Raw genomic sequence first — 13,015 nt, forward strand, 5'->3', positions numbered from 1 at the left:
ATGAATTAATAATCTGGACGTGACAGAGGTAAATTGTATTTACCTCGATAACCTGTAGGGGCACCACGTTGGCTTTGCTTAGGGTTAACAGGAGCAAACAACGACCAAAATCCTTTCTTCATCAGTCATTTATAATCTAAAGTTGCCACACTCGATATTCAGTGGTTCGTTGTACTAACAAAAGGATAATAATCCACTCGGAAACACAGATGACTTGAGTTAATAAAACATGCATTTCTTCACGATTGCTACACTACAGAATCAAAACGCTGCCTATCTCACTATCCTACCATCAGAAGAAAAGAAATCAAATAAAGCTAATCAAAATAGGGAAAGAATGCGAACGAACAAGGAAACAGGAAAAAGAGAAATTTAACTTGCCAGGTCTGTGATATGCTTCAAATGTAAGTTGAACACAGCGGTATGCCGAATTGGGGAAAATCAAATGTGCACTTACGAGTTGGATACTGCGTAGAACGAGCAGAAACGGGAGGTCTTTGGAAAAGGGGGAAAAATAGTCAATGTCCGTTCAAAAAGGCAAGAAAAATCTCAAAAAGGGGCTATTCCACAGGTGAGCCAGGGAGCCGCTCGGGGGCTGACGTAGTTGCGCGGCTCATCCCTTGATTGGTCGGCGAGATGTTTCTCCGGCGAGGTTAGCTCTGCCGGACAGCTGTTCGACTCCAGGTGTTGGAGCTCGGTTCGCGGCGTGCCTGCGTACGGGGAAGGCCCGCAGTTGGAGGTGCGCTTGCACAGCGGCGGGGCGCCACCGAATATCAGGTGAGATGCGGTGCGGCTTAGGTGCACAACCTTGAATCCGGCGGTACGTTGCAAGTGTACCCCGGGGCCGCGGAGTTCATTGCTGGCGGGCAGTCACCGATGGTGAAGAAAAAGAAAAAAAAAGAAAAAGGGGGGTAAAAGAGTCTCTTTGGGGTCAGCGTTGCAGTTTGCACCTGCTTTGGCGTGGCGTGGAGCGAGTGTCTGCTCTCGTGGCAATGGTTGCTGCCAGGAACAAAAAAAAGGGGGCCACGTGCTGGACAAGTTTCTTGGGACAAAGAGTCAGTGGGCAAGCTGGGCCACTTGCCGGCAACAGGCCTTAGGATGGCCAGTAGAAGAAGCGAGAGAGAGAGAGATCGGGAAGAGGCATCGGGAGAAGAAGAGCGAGAGGGGGTCCCCTCGTCTTTTTAAAGTCTATGGGCTTTTTCAGTAGGTGGTGGCAAACCCTTCTACTCGCTCACGCAGACTTTAAAAAGCAAATTATTAAAGGGATTAATAATTTGGCATTAAATTTGGTCAGTCTAGCAAATCAGTTTTCCCACACAACCCGTTTAGCACACATCGTAATTAATGCATCGTAAACTAATTTGTGAGGTCGTTCCTGAGCCTAATCTGACTGAACTGAAAGATATTGATTACCTTTCATTCCTTATGGAGTACAAATGAAATAGGACGTTCATACACACAAAGACATAACATGAATCATTCATAGTTCAGTTGTCTGTCAAGAATTATCATGGTATAAATGTGGAAAATGCGGTTACTTGTAAACTGTCACTCCATCTAGACGTTCCAGGAGTGCCCCCTGGTTGATAAGAAAGGTAATAAACATTCCTTTGATCAGTCGTTTGTATATTCTAATTCATTGAAGGCGTTTTCTCGAGCTCCGGGAAGTCGGGCTTAAATCACCTCCTTCGGCAGATGCATAAATCCCTTTGTCACCTGGTCAGCGGCTTCAAAAGAGCTTTGTTGGTGGTTGTGTGACCACCTGCAGAGCTAACCAAGCTTAGATCCTGTCTGAGCTGTGGAATGTTTATGCAACTGCAGAGAGTTTGCTTTAGAAGAAGCAAGCCAAAAAAAAAATTAGAGGGTGGACTGGGCCATAGGCCATAGTTGTTACAAACATATCATTGCTCTCTCTCTCTTTCTTTTTTTTAATGTGCGCATTTGTGTGTGTGTGTGTGTGTGGGGGGTGTGTGTGTGTGTGTGTGTGTGAATTTATGCTCATTAATTAACCTGAAACCTAATAAAAATCTCATACACTTCACCTTAACAGGATATTTCAGAGTCTCACCAGAGTTGTGAAGTTCACAAGGTCAGAAGACCAGACTCACCAACACCAGAAACCTGTAAATTCCAACAGATTAGGGAGCTCTCAAGAAACCAGAGGAAAAACTAAAGAGAGGAAGGACGTATAGATGAAGTAGGATGAGATCCACAGACACCTATGTCTAATGTTTATGAATTAGGAACATTTGTCTTTTCTTTTCATTTTACCAAATAGTCAGATGGCATTTTCATTTAGTTTCTTTGGTATTCTTAAATATTTAAATTCAAAAATACCAACGCAATATGAACAATATTTAGGTAACAGTTAGTTTTGAAGTTGTGTTGATGTTACTGAGACTTGGTGACCATATCCATTTTTTTCTATGTGCATCTAAGTGACTAAATGACTTGAAAATATGATGACTTGAAAATATGAGGATTTGCATAAATTACTTTTGGAAATGAAAATTGCCTTGTTAACCTTCTCTGTACAATGCAGCTGATTGTAACACACATTTACAAGGAAAAAATTCTTACATAAATATTACTAGCTTGGGAGCAAAACCGTGCCTTTAACATCCCAAATCTTCACTTTTCAGGAGACGCAAAAACGGCATGTTTGTTTAAACATCATACAGCGAGCAAGCCATTTTCAACACTTTAGATCCGTCAGTAATTAATAACAATTACACCCTGTTATTGTTTGCGATTAGTTGGACCCCAAAGCAGCAACAAGACTTCAGAAAACTCAAACAGTCTGTATTAGAAAAAAAAAAACTCAAAGAGTCAAACAAAACTGTCAAGTACAAAAGAACTAAACTGTGGAACAAAAAGGTGCTACCAATTGGGCAGGAGCATAAATTACAAAGTACAAACAAATCATGAATAATGCTTGACAAAACAAACTTACTGCCACAAACAAGAGGTACGGACTGTAACCCAAAAAGACAGAATGTACATGGCAAATAGAGGAACGATCCAGCAACCTGCTGGTATACTGGGGGGAGCCGTAAAACAAGGAAGTAATCACCAATTTCCCATAGGTGTGCACCTCCGTGCTCAGCTGCCCCACCTATGGGCCACTAACAGATCATATGGAAAGCTTGCAGAAAATAGAAACATTCATAACTAAGACAGAACATAACAGTATCTCCCCCTCAAGGGCCGGATACCAGACGGCCTCAAAGCAAAAACAGCCCATCAGGGCTAGTCCAAAGGCCTTCCCAGACACCAGATGAGGTGCTTGTCCGCCCCAGTCTGGCGGAAATACCGGATGCATCAAGTGGTGAGGGCGGCCGCAGCAGTGCCGCCAGAAGAGGACCAGAAGATGGCCGCAACTTATGTGCCACAGGAACAGGCTCGGGAGGCAACCCCAACTCGTGCCAGTCGGAACAGGACCAGAATAAGGGCGCATGATGTGCACTGGAACAGGCTCGCAACTTGCGCGCTGCCTGAACAGGCTCACGTGGCAGCCGCAACTTGTGCGCAGCCGGAACAGGATCGGGAGACGGCCACAACTCGTGCGCCGCCAGAACAGACTCGGGAGGCAGCCGTAGGACGTGTGGCGCCGGACAGGCTCGGGAGGCAGCCACAGGATGTGTGCTGCCGGAACAGGCTCGGGAGGTAGCTGCAGGACATGCACCGCCGGAACAGGAAGCGAGTGCAGGACGTGCATCACCGAGGTGATTCTACCAGGCTTGTGTGCGTGTGTGTGTTTTCATCTGTACTATATTACATACTATTTTTTGACAACCACTTGGTCGAAAAAAAAATTACCAGTAAATGAGTAGAGTCGTATACTTTATTGATGTTGCAATTCTTCTTTTGTTGTGCTTTCCAACACTCGAAGAAAAAGAAAAATCAGCGTTCTTGTTTATTTATTTATTATTTATTATTTTGGCCACCACCTTTTCGTAATTTTTATGGACATAATGTCTTTTTTTTTTTTTTTTTTTTGTTTTTTTTTTTTTTAATTTTTTTTTTTTAAGAGCTCAGAATTGTTCATTCGGTAGTCTTACCGATTCAACGTCTTATCATCATTGCTCTTTTTTTTTTTTTTTTGTGTGCGTGCGTTTGCGTGTGTGCGTTTGCGTGCGTGCGTTTGCGTGCGTGCGTGCGTGCGCGTGCGTGCGTGTGCGTGCAAATACGTATACATTTATACTCATTAATTCACCTAAAGCCTTATAAATATCCCATTACCCTTCGCCTTAACCAGGTACTTCAGAATCTTGCCAGAGTCGTGAGGTTTAAATGGTCAGGAGACCAGAGAAAAGGTCAGAAAAAAATAAAGAGAAAAGAAAGATAAATCAAAGTGAAATCCAGCACCGACCAAACACTTCCTGCCTTCCCCATGATTACAAAATCAAAGTCTTACGCCAACCCCGGAAGCCTCTAAATTCCAGCAAATTTAGCGAGATCTCAAGAGACCAGAGGAAAAACTAAAGAGAGGAAGGAGGGAAGGATCGATAAGGCAGAGTGAGATCCATAGAAGCCAGTACATCCAATCCATCAAAGTGAAATCCAGCACCAACAAAACCCCTCCTGCGTGGTTACAAAACCAGAGTCTTATGCCAACCCCAGAAACCTCAAACTTCCAATAAATTGAGATCTCAAGTGACCAGAGGAAAAACTAAAGAGAGGAAGGAGGGAAGGATAGATAAAGCAAAGTGAGATCCACAGACACCAGCACCCACTGATTCAAGGAGCTGTGGGAGGGAGAGGCTACTTCTGTTGAGTTTCAGTAGATGCTGGTGCGACGGACCTGGCATGCATAAGGACCACCACCAAAGAAAGAAGCCGTCAACCGCGGTCCAGCAAAGCGAGCACCGCCCCCCCACCCCGAAATCCCCAGGCCGCGGCAGCACCAAGGCCACCCCCAAGCCACCCGAGCGGACACCGGTCGGCGAGCCGACCCAGACGCCCGGAACACCCCCGCCCCAGTCCCGGCCCACACCCCCGAGCCCAAGGCCGCAGAACGAGGCCCAGCGGGCCCCCACAGCGCCCCACCGGTCCCCAGCCCCCATCCCCCCACGACCCCCCCCGCACCCCACCCAAACCCGCCACCCACCACGACCCAGGCCCCACCACCCCCGGCCCCCAAACCCCCGAACACACCCCGACCCCCAACACCCAACCCCCCACCCACCCATACCTCCACCCCCCCAAACAAGCCGCCCCCCCACCCCCCCGACGACCGCCAATCCCCCGCGAACCCGGCCCCCCGCGAGCCCCCACCCCCACCCCCGGAAGCCGGCACCGGGCAACAGCGCAGAGAGGGAAAACGTGCCCACCCCACCTCCAGCCGTGCGAGAGTAGCACAGCGGCGGGAGGGGGGAAGCAGAGGAGGAAGCACCAGGGGAAAAGGCGGAACACCAGAACACCGAGCCCGGTGGGGAGAGGCCCCGGTCGTCACGCCAGCGTACTAGTGACACCTAACCCTGTTACTGAGTCCGCCAGCTCGCCGACTGGCGAGCTCTACCCTTACACCGTGAATGTGGCCCCACCCAGTGTATATACAAGTGTGTGCGTGTGGTGCATTAAAATTGGGAGCAGGTGAGTCGGAGCAGAGGGAAAAAATTTCCCCTACTCCGACACACCCGCATCCCCCCCCCCAAAAAAGGAGGGACAAAGTGGTGGGGCAGGGACACAGATGGGGGGGACCACAGCGCTGCCAGGCACTGCAGTCCATCCCTCCCCGCCCCAACTCACCCCTCCCCTTGGACATGAAGTGCATTAAAATTGGAGGGGAGTTGAAGGGTGAAGACGGTGTTTCCACCCTTCCCCACCCCACCAAGAAATGTGTTGTGTGCCCTATGTGTATATTTACAAAGTGTATAGTGCAAAACTAGTGAAGTGAGTAAGAGGAGAGACCAGCGGGGCCTCACCCAACCCGGCGGGTGTAGGTGGCACGCCCGTCCCCCAGCATCCCCCACCCCCACCCGCCCTCCACCCCACCCATCTGGCACCACAATAGGCGGACCGCCAGCGCAGCAGGGCTACTGGACAGCCCACCGGCCACCGGAGCCCGCCCGGGGCGCCAGGAGTTCTACCGGAGTGGGGCAGGCCTCAAACCCCCGCCCGGCCCCCGGAGCCCGACGCCCGGGCCGGGGAGGGAGCCCCAGGCCCAGGGAGAGGGAGGGGGAGGGGGCGGGGGGGCAGACAGGGAAGGGGGGAGGGGGAAGCGGGGGGAAGACGACAAGAAGGCGAAAGGGCGGCTGCAGGGCAGGAGGGGGGGGGGGGGGGGGGGGGGAGGGAGGGCGACAAGGGAAAAGGGACCGGGAGGCAGAGGAGGATGGGCGGGAGGAGGCGAGGAGGGAGAGGCGACGTGGGGGAGGAAGGGGGAGGGGAGAGGGAGCCACGGGGCACACCAGAGGCCCACCCGCCCCGAACCGCGCCGCCGGGCACGGAGCAGCGGACCGCGCCAGGACGGCGCCGCCCCGGGCACCAGGGAAAGCACCCCAACACCGCACCCCACAGGGGGCCCAGGGAGCGGCCAAGACGCAACCGCTACCGAGCAGACAATGGGGGGGGGCAGAACCACCCCCGCCCGACCACGGGGGACGGCGTCAAGAAAATTGACTAATTAGCATGCAGTAACACCAAGTGTTGATGCTTAGTGCCCACTAGAAATAACTCTTAAGGAGTTAGTGAGTATAGTGTCGTATAGTGTGGTATGCTCGAGCCCACTAGCAGCAACTAGGTTCCTGACTATATAAAAAATAAAAACAATCAGATACAAAATACCAAATACAGAAGCAGCGAAAACAGAAGTTGTAACGATGTGGTGGCTCTCGTTAACAGGCAGAATCTTGGCAGGATTAAGTTGCCAAATTAAGATTAAAATATTCTATGTACATAGACCATATTTGTTTAAATCTTGATACTTGATTTTTATTTAAGGCAGAGATTTTTTCCATTGAGATATAATTTATTAGTAAGTTTAACCAGTGGTCGATATTTAGAGATTGTTTATTTTTCCAATTGACAAGGATTATTTTTTTAGCAATAGTAAGGGCTATAAATATAGATTGGGATTGTTTACATGGTAGCTCAGTTATTGTTAAGTCACCTAGTAAACACAATCTTGGAGATAAAGGAAGCCTACAGTTTAATATATCAGCGAGCTTTTCCAAGATTTTAGTCCAGAAATGCAGCACTGGAGTACATGACCATAAAGCATGAAGATAAGTATCGGCAGTGTTTTGTGAGCACTGGAGACAAATGTCGGAGTCAGAGAGTCCCATTTTTTTCATCATATATTGTGTAATATATGTTCTATGAAGTATCTTATATTGGATAAGTTGCAAATTTGTCTGTTTGGTCATTTTAAATACATTTTCACAGATTTGGGTCCAAAAGTCTGGTTCCGGAACTATAGACAAGTCTTTTTCCCATTTTAAAGTCGGTAAATACGTTTTATTTGTGTATAAAAATAACTTATATATTTTTGATATTTTCTTTATTGTTGTTGGAGAAAGCTTTATAATATCTTTAGCTAAGACAGGCAGTTGGAGCGTATCCTGAAGTGTTGGGATTTGTTTCTTAACCATATTTTTAACTTGCAGATAATGTAAGAAATTTCCATTTTTTATTTCATATTTCTGGACCAAGTTTGTATACGATATAAACTTATTATCTGAGAATAGATGATGAAGGTGTGTAATTCCTTTCTGCTCCCATAAGCTTAAATGGAACGACTGATTATTAAGTTGAAAGTCGGGGTTATGCCAAATGGGAGAGAGCCCACAGGGCGCCAATTGGGAGTTTGTCATTTCTAATGCCTTCCACCAGGCAGTCAGGGTGGCGGCTATCATTGGGTTTTTAAAACAATTATGTCGTTTTATTGATTTTGTAATAAAGAGTAAATCTAACAGTCTAAGATTATTACAATCCTCTGCTCCAATTCCAACCAACAGTTAGTATCTCTGTTGGGTTGTGTCCATAGCACAAGATATTGTAGTTGATTAGCTATATAATAGTACATAAAGTTTGGTGCCTCTAAACCTCCTTTAGATTTACTTTCCTGAAGAGTAGATAGACTAATTTTAGCTTTTTTTTTATTCCAATAGAATTTTATGATAGCAGAGTCCAGCGATTGGAACCAGTTAGACGTAGGTTTAAATGGAATCATTGAAAATAAATAATTAATCTTTGGTAAAACTTTCATTTTTATAGTAGCTATCCGTCCTATTAAAGAGATCGGAAGATTATTCCAGCGCTCCAGATCACTACGGATACTATCCAATAATGGTAAAAAATTTAAAGAAGTTAATTCAGTTAACTTTGGTGAAATTTTAACACCTAAGTATTTTAAATTACCTGTAGGAAAGGAGTAGTGTGGATCCTGACTTGTAGGATTCCATGAATTTTCTGTGATAGGTAATAATGTTGATTTTGTCCAGTTAATAGAGTAATCTGATAAGTGAGAGAATTTAGTTATTAAGTTAAATGCTTCCCCTAGCGAGATAGCAGGTTCTTCTAAATAGAGTAGTATATCATCGGCATATAGATTAATTTTATGTTCTATTGTCCCGGAGTGGATTCCTTGGATCCGTCTATCCTGACGTATAGCTAATGCAAGCGGCTCAATAAATATAGCAAATAATAAAGGAGACATTGGGCACCCTTGTCTTGTTCCCCTTTATAGAGTAAAACTCTGTGATGTAATCGCATTAGTAGTAACTGTAGCTTTAGGAGAATCATATAATATTGAGACCCATTGAATGAATGACTCCCCGAAGCCGAATTTATTTAAGACAGCAAAGAGGAAGGACCAGTAACTTTATCGAAGGCTTTTTCTGCATCCAGCGAAATAACAACTGCCTTTTTATCATACCGCTGTGACACACTAATCAAGTTAAAGAGCCTCCTAATATTATTAGTAGAATGACGACCTTTAATAAAACCTGTTTGATCGCTATGAATAATTGTCGAGATTACTGTCTCTAGTCGAGATGCCAAGGCCTTAGCGATAATTTTAATATCGGTATTAATTAGTGATATCGGTCGGTAACTTGACGGGAGGGTGGGGTCTTTTTCTGGCTTTAATAAAAGTTTAATTGCTGCTATATTCATATCTTGACGTATATCACCCTTACTTTTAATTTCAGTTACTACTCTTAGAAATAATGGAGCAAACATTAACCAGAAATGTTTAAAAAATATAGCCGGATAGCCGTCTGGACCAGGTGCTCTGCCATTAGGCATACTGTCTAAAGCACGATACAACTCATCTATAGTAAGCGGGGCATCTAGAATATCTTTATGTTCAATAGATAACTGAGGTATATTTAAGCTATTTAGGAATACCTCAATATGTTCAGGGTTAGGTCTATTAATTTCTGAGTATAGATTTCGATAATAGTTATAAAAAATATGGTTAATTTCTTTTGGTGATTGTGTGCATTCACCATTTATATCTTTAATAGCCGTTATAAGAGATTTTTCCCGATTCCGTTGAAGTTGATTTGCCAGGAATTTACCTGATTTATTATTATGTTCAAAATTATTATATCTCAACTGTTGTATTATAAACTCTGTCTTTTTAGATAAAATGTTATCTAACTGTATTTTTATATTCTGTAGTTCTATCCATATTTGATTATTTGGGTTTAATGCATATTCATCCGTTAGTTGTTTAATTTTATCTTCCAGGTATTTTTCTAATTTTTGATCCTGTTTCTTTTTATAAGTTGAATATGATATAATTTTCCCTCTAATTACCGCTTTCCCTGCTTCCCAGAGAAGAGATGGAGATATATTTGGAGAGTCATTTATTTCCAAAAAATCTGCCCACTCCCTTCTAATAATTTTAGCAAACTCTACGTCTTTCAGTAATGAGATGTTAAAACGCCATATCGGGGGAAGTTTAAAGGTAGAGTCAATTTGTAGAGTGAGAGAGACTGGTGCATGATCACTTAGAATTATAGAATGTATTTTTATAGCAGTTTTATCAACAATAGAATTATTTGTAAGGAAAAAATCAATTCTTGAGAATGATCGGTGCACCGCAGAGAAGAAAGTAAATTCCTTCTTAGTTGGGTTTTGAAGTCTCCAGCCATCGCTGAGGCCAAAATCCTCCATATATTCATCTATTACTTTAGCGGATCGTAATCGCCTTGTATATATCATATTATTAGAACGATCTATTAACGGGTTTAAGACCGTGTTAAAATCACCTCCAATAATAATAGTAGAATTTGTTGCTAAATCGAGTAACCGAGAGAAAAATTCATGGAAAAAATCCGGGTCATCATTATTTGGGGCATATAAATTACCAATTGTATATACTTTATTAAATATAGTTACCTGGATAATAATATATCGGCCCTCTAAATCTGTTACTATATTATTTAGAGTAAAGAATAAATTCTTATGTATAAGTATAGAGACACCTCTTTGACTACTATTATAGGAGGCAGAGTAAACTTGACTAAAATTTTTATCTATAAATAGTTTTTCTTCTGATTTTTGTAAGTGGGTTTCTTGTAGGAGACAAATATCTGCCTTAAATTTTGAGAGATGGTCTAAAATTTTTATTCTTTTTGCCTGGGAGCGAGCGCCACACACATTCCAGGAGACCAGAACTAATTTCTGCATACAAGCAATATCATAATTATGGACAGAATTTCTAGGCGCAGCCGAGGCGTTGAGGGCTTCCGGTTTGGTGACCTCAGCATTGCATCTCTGCTTTTTGCAGATGATGTGGTGCTGTTGGCTCCATCAGGCCGGGATCTCCAACTCTCACTGGAGCGGTTTGCAGCCGAGTGCGAAGCGGTTGGGATGAAGAAAAGTCGGAAAAGGGTGGCGTGTCCACTGTCGGGGGATGAGGTCCTCCCCCAAGTGGAGGAGTTCAAGTATCTTGGGGTCTTGTTCACGCGTGAGGGTAGGATGGAGCGAGAGATCGACAGGCGGATCGCTGCAGCGCCTGCAGTAATGCAGACTCTGTATCGGTCCGTCGTGGTGAAGAAGGAGCTGAGCCAAAAGGCAAAGCTCTCGATTTACCGGTCGATCTACGTTCCAACCCTTACCTATGGTCACGAGCTGTGGGTCGTGACCGAAAGAACAAGATCCCGGATACAAGCGGCCGAAATGAGTTTCCTCCGCATGGTGTCCGGGCTCTCACTTAGAGATAGGGTGAGAAGCTCGGTCATCCGGGAGAGGACTCAGAGTAGAGCCGCTGCTCCTCCGCATTGAGAGGAGCCAGCTGAGGTGGCTCGGGCACCTGGTTCGGATGCCTCCTGGACGCCTCCTTGGGGAGGTGTTCCGGGCATGTCCCACCGGCGGGAGGCCCCGGGGACGACCCAGGACACACTGGAGAGACTGTCTCTCGGCTGGCCAGGGAACGCCTTGGGATCCCGCCGGCGGGGCTGGTTGAAGTGGCTGGGGAGAGGGAAGTCTGGGTTTCCCTCCTAAAGCTGCTGCCCCCGCGACCCGACCTTGGATAAGCGGTAGTAAATGGATGGATAGATGGATGGATGGCAAACACCACATTTCCACGGCAACAGAATTTCACAGCGCAACTACGACGGTGAAAAACAAGTTTTTAGTCTTGTACTGTCATCAAATGTGTAAAATTGTGAGAAAGATAGGAACATCTGGGTTATATATGTCCAGTTCACACTGATTGTGAACCGGATACGGAACCGCAAGGAAAAGAAAGCAGAATCTGCATGTCAATTCACACCAGCTGTGGTGCAGTGCGTATCCGGATCCAGAACTGCGGAAGGTTTCCGCAAGTTTTCTATTTTTCCCGGTTTCGTGTGCGGCTTTTCATGAAGCCGAAAGAAATTACACCAGCCACACAGGAAGTCAGGCGTCAGCATTCAAGGTAGACGGTATATTTCAAAATATCCATTCATCCATCCATCCATCCATCCATCCATCCATCCATCCATCCATCCATTTCCTTAACCGCTTTTCCTCACAAGGGACGCAGGGGTGCTGGAGTCTATCCCAGGCAGTAGGCGGGGTACACCGGGGTACAACTGGTTGCCAGCCGGCCTTAGACAAACTCAAGATAACATTAGGAAAATGTTACACATAATGAACCAAATTACTGAACACAAATTGGAGACGCTGGTATTAGGTTTAGATGCAGAGAAGGCATTTGACTCGGTGAAATATTTATATAAAGTACTTGCAAAACTTGGCTTCCAATCAAGCCTGAATGATGTTTTCGCTGTACTGTACGACTCTCCCTCCGGCAGAATCAAGATCAATGGGGATCTGACCTACCCCTTTATCCTAGCAAGGGGAATGGGACAGGGATGTTGTGCCTCATCACTGCTTTTTGCACTGTTTATTGAGCCAATGAGCCAATGAGTCAATGGATAAGACAGAGACAAGACATGAAAGGGATAAAATGGCTTCAGGGGAGCAAAAACTGTCTTTATTTGCAGATAACTTATTGCAACCAAAATTGATGGACATCTTAAAGGGGCTGTCTGTCGGATTCACTCAGGAAAATGCACTTTTTAAATACAGGATTTACACACTTTAACTTTCTCTCAGTCTACACATCTGTGTTTATATTAATCTTTGGTGTTGATTTCGTCCTAAGCCCCCACCCCCCATTTTGCCATTTTGTGTTTGTTTTGTAAACAGCGGGACGTTTCTGTGGAAAGACAGTGTTTACACCCCTCCAGCCAATCGCAGAGCGGGGGGTGGCGTGTCGCAAACGGGGCCGGGCGAACGTGTCGGCTGCGTGACAACACTCTCGCGGCAATTTGAAAGTACAGATGGATTATCCATCCATCCATCCATCCATCCATCCATCTTCTTCCGCTTATCCGAGGTCGGGTCGCGGGGGCAGCAGCTTTAGGAGGGAAACCCAGACTTCCCTCTCCCCAGCCACTTCAACCAGCTCCTCCGGTGGGATCCCAAGGCGTTCCCAGGCCAGCCGAGAGACATAGTCTCTCCAGCGTGTCCTGGGTCGTCACCGGGGCCTCCCGCCGGTGGGACATGCCCGGAA

Source organism: Festucalex cinctus, chromosome 7 (assembly GCF_051991245.1).
Source record: "Festucalex cinctus isolate MCC-2025b chromosome 7, RoL_Fcin_1.0, whole genome shotgun sequence".
NCBI classification, from domain to species: domain Eukaryota; kingdom Metazoa; phylum Chordata; class Actinopteri; order Syngnathiformes; family Syngnathidae; genus Festucalex; species Festucalex cinctus.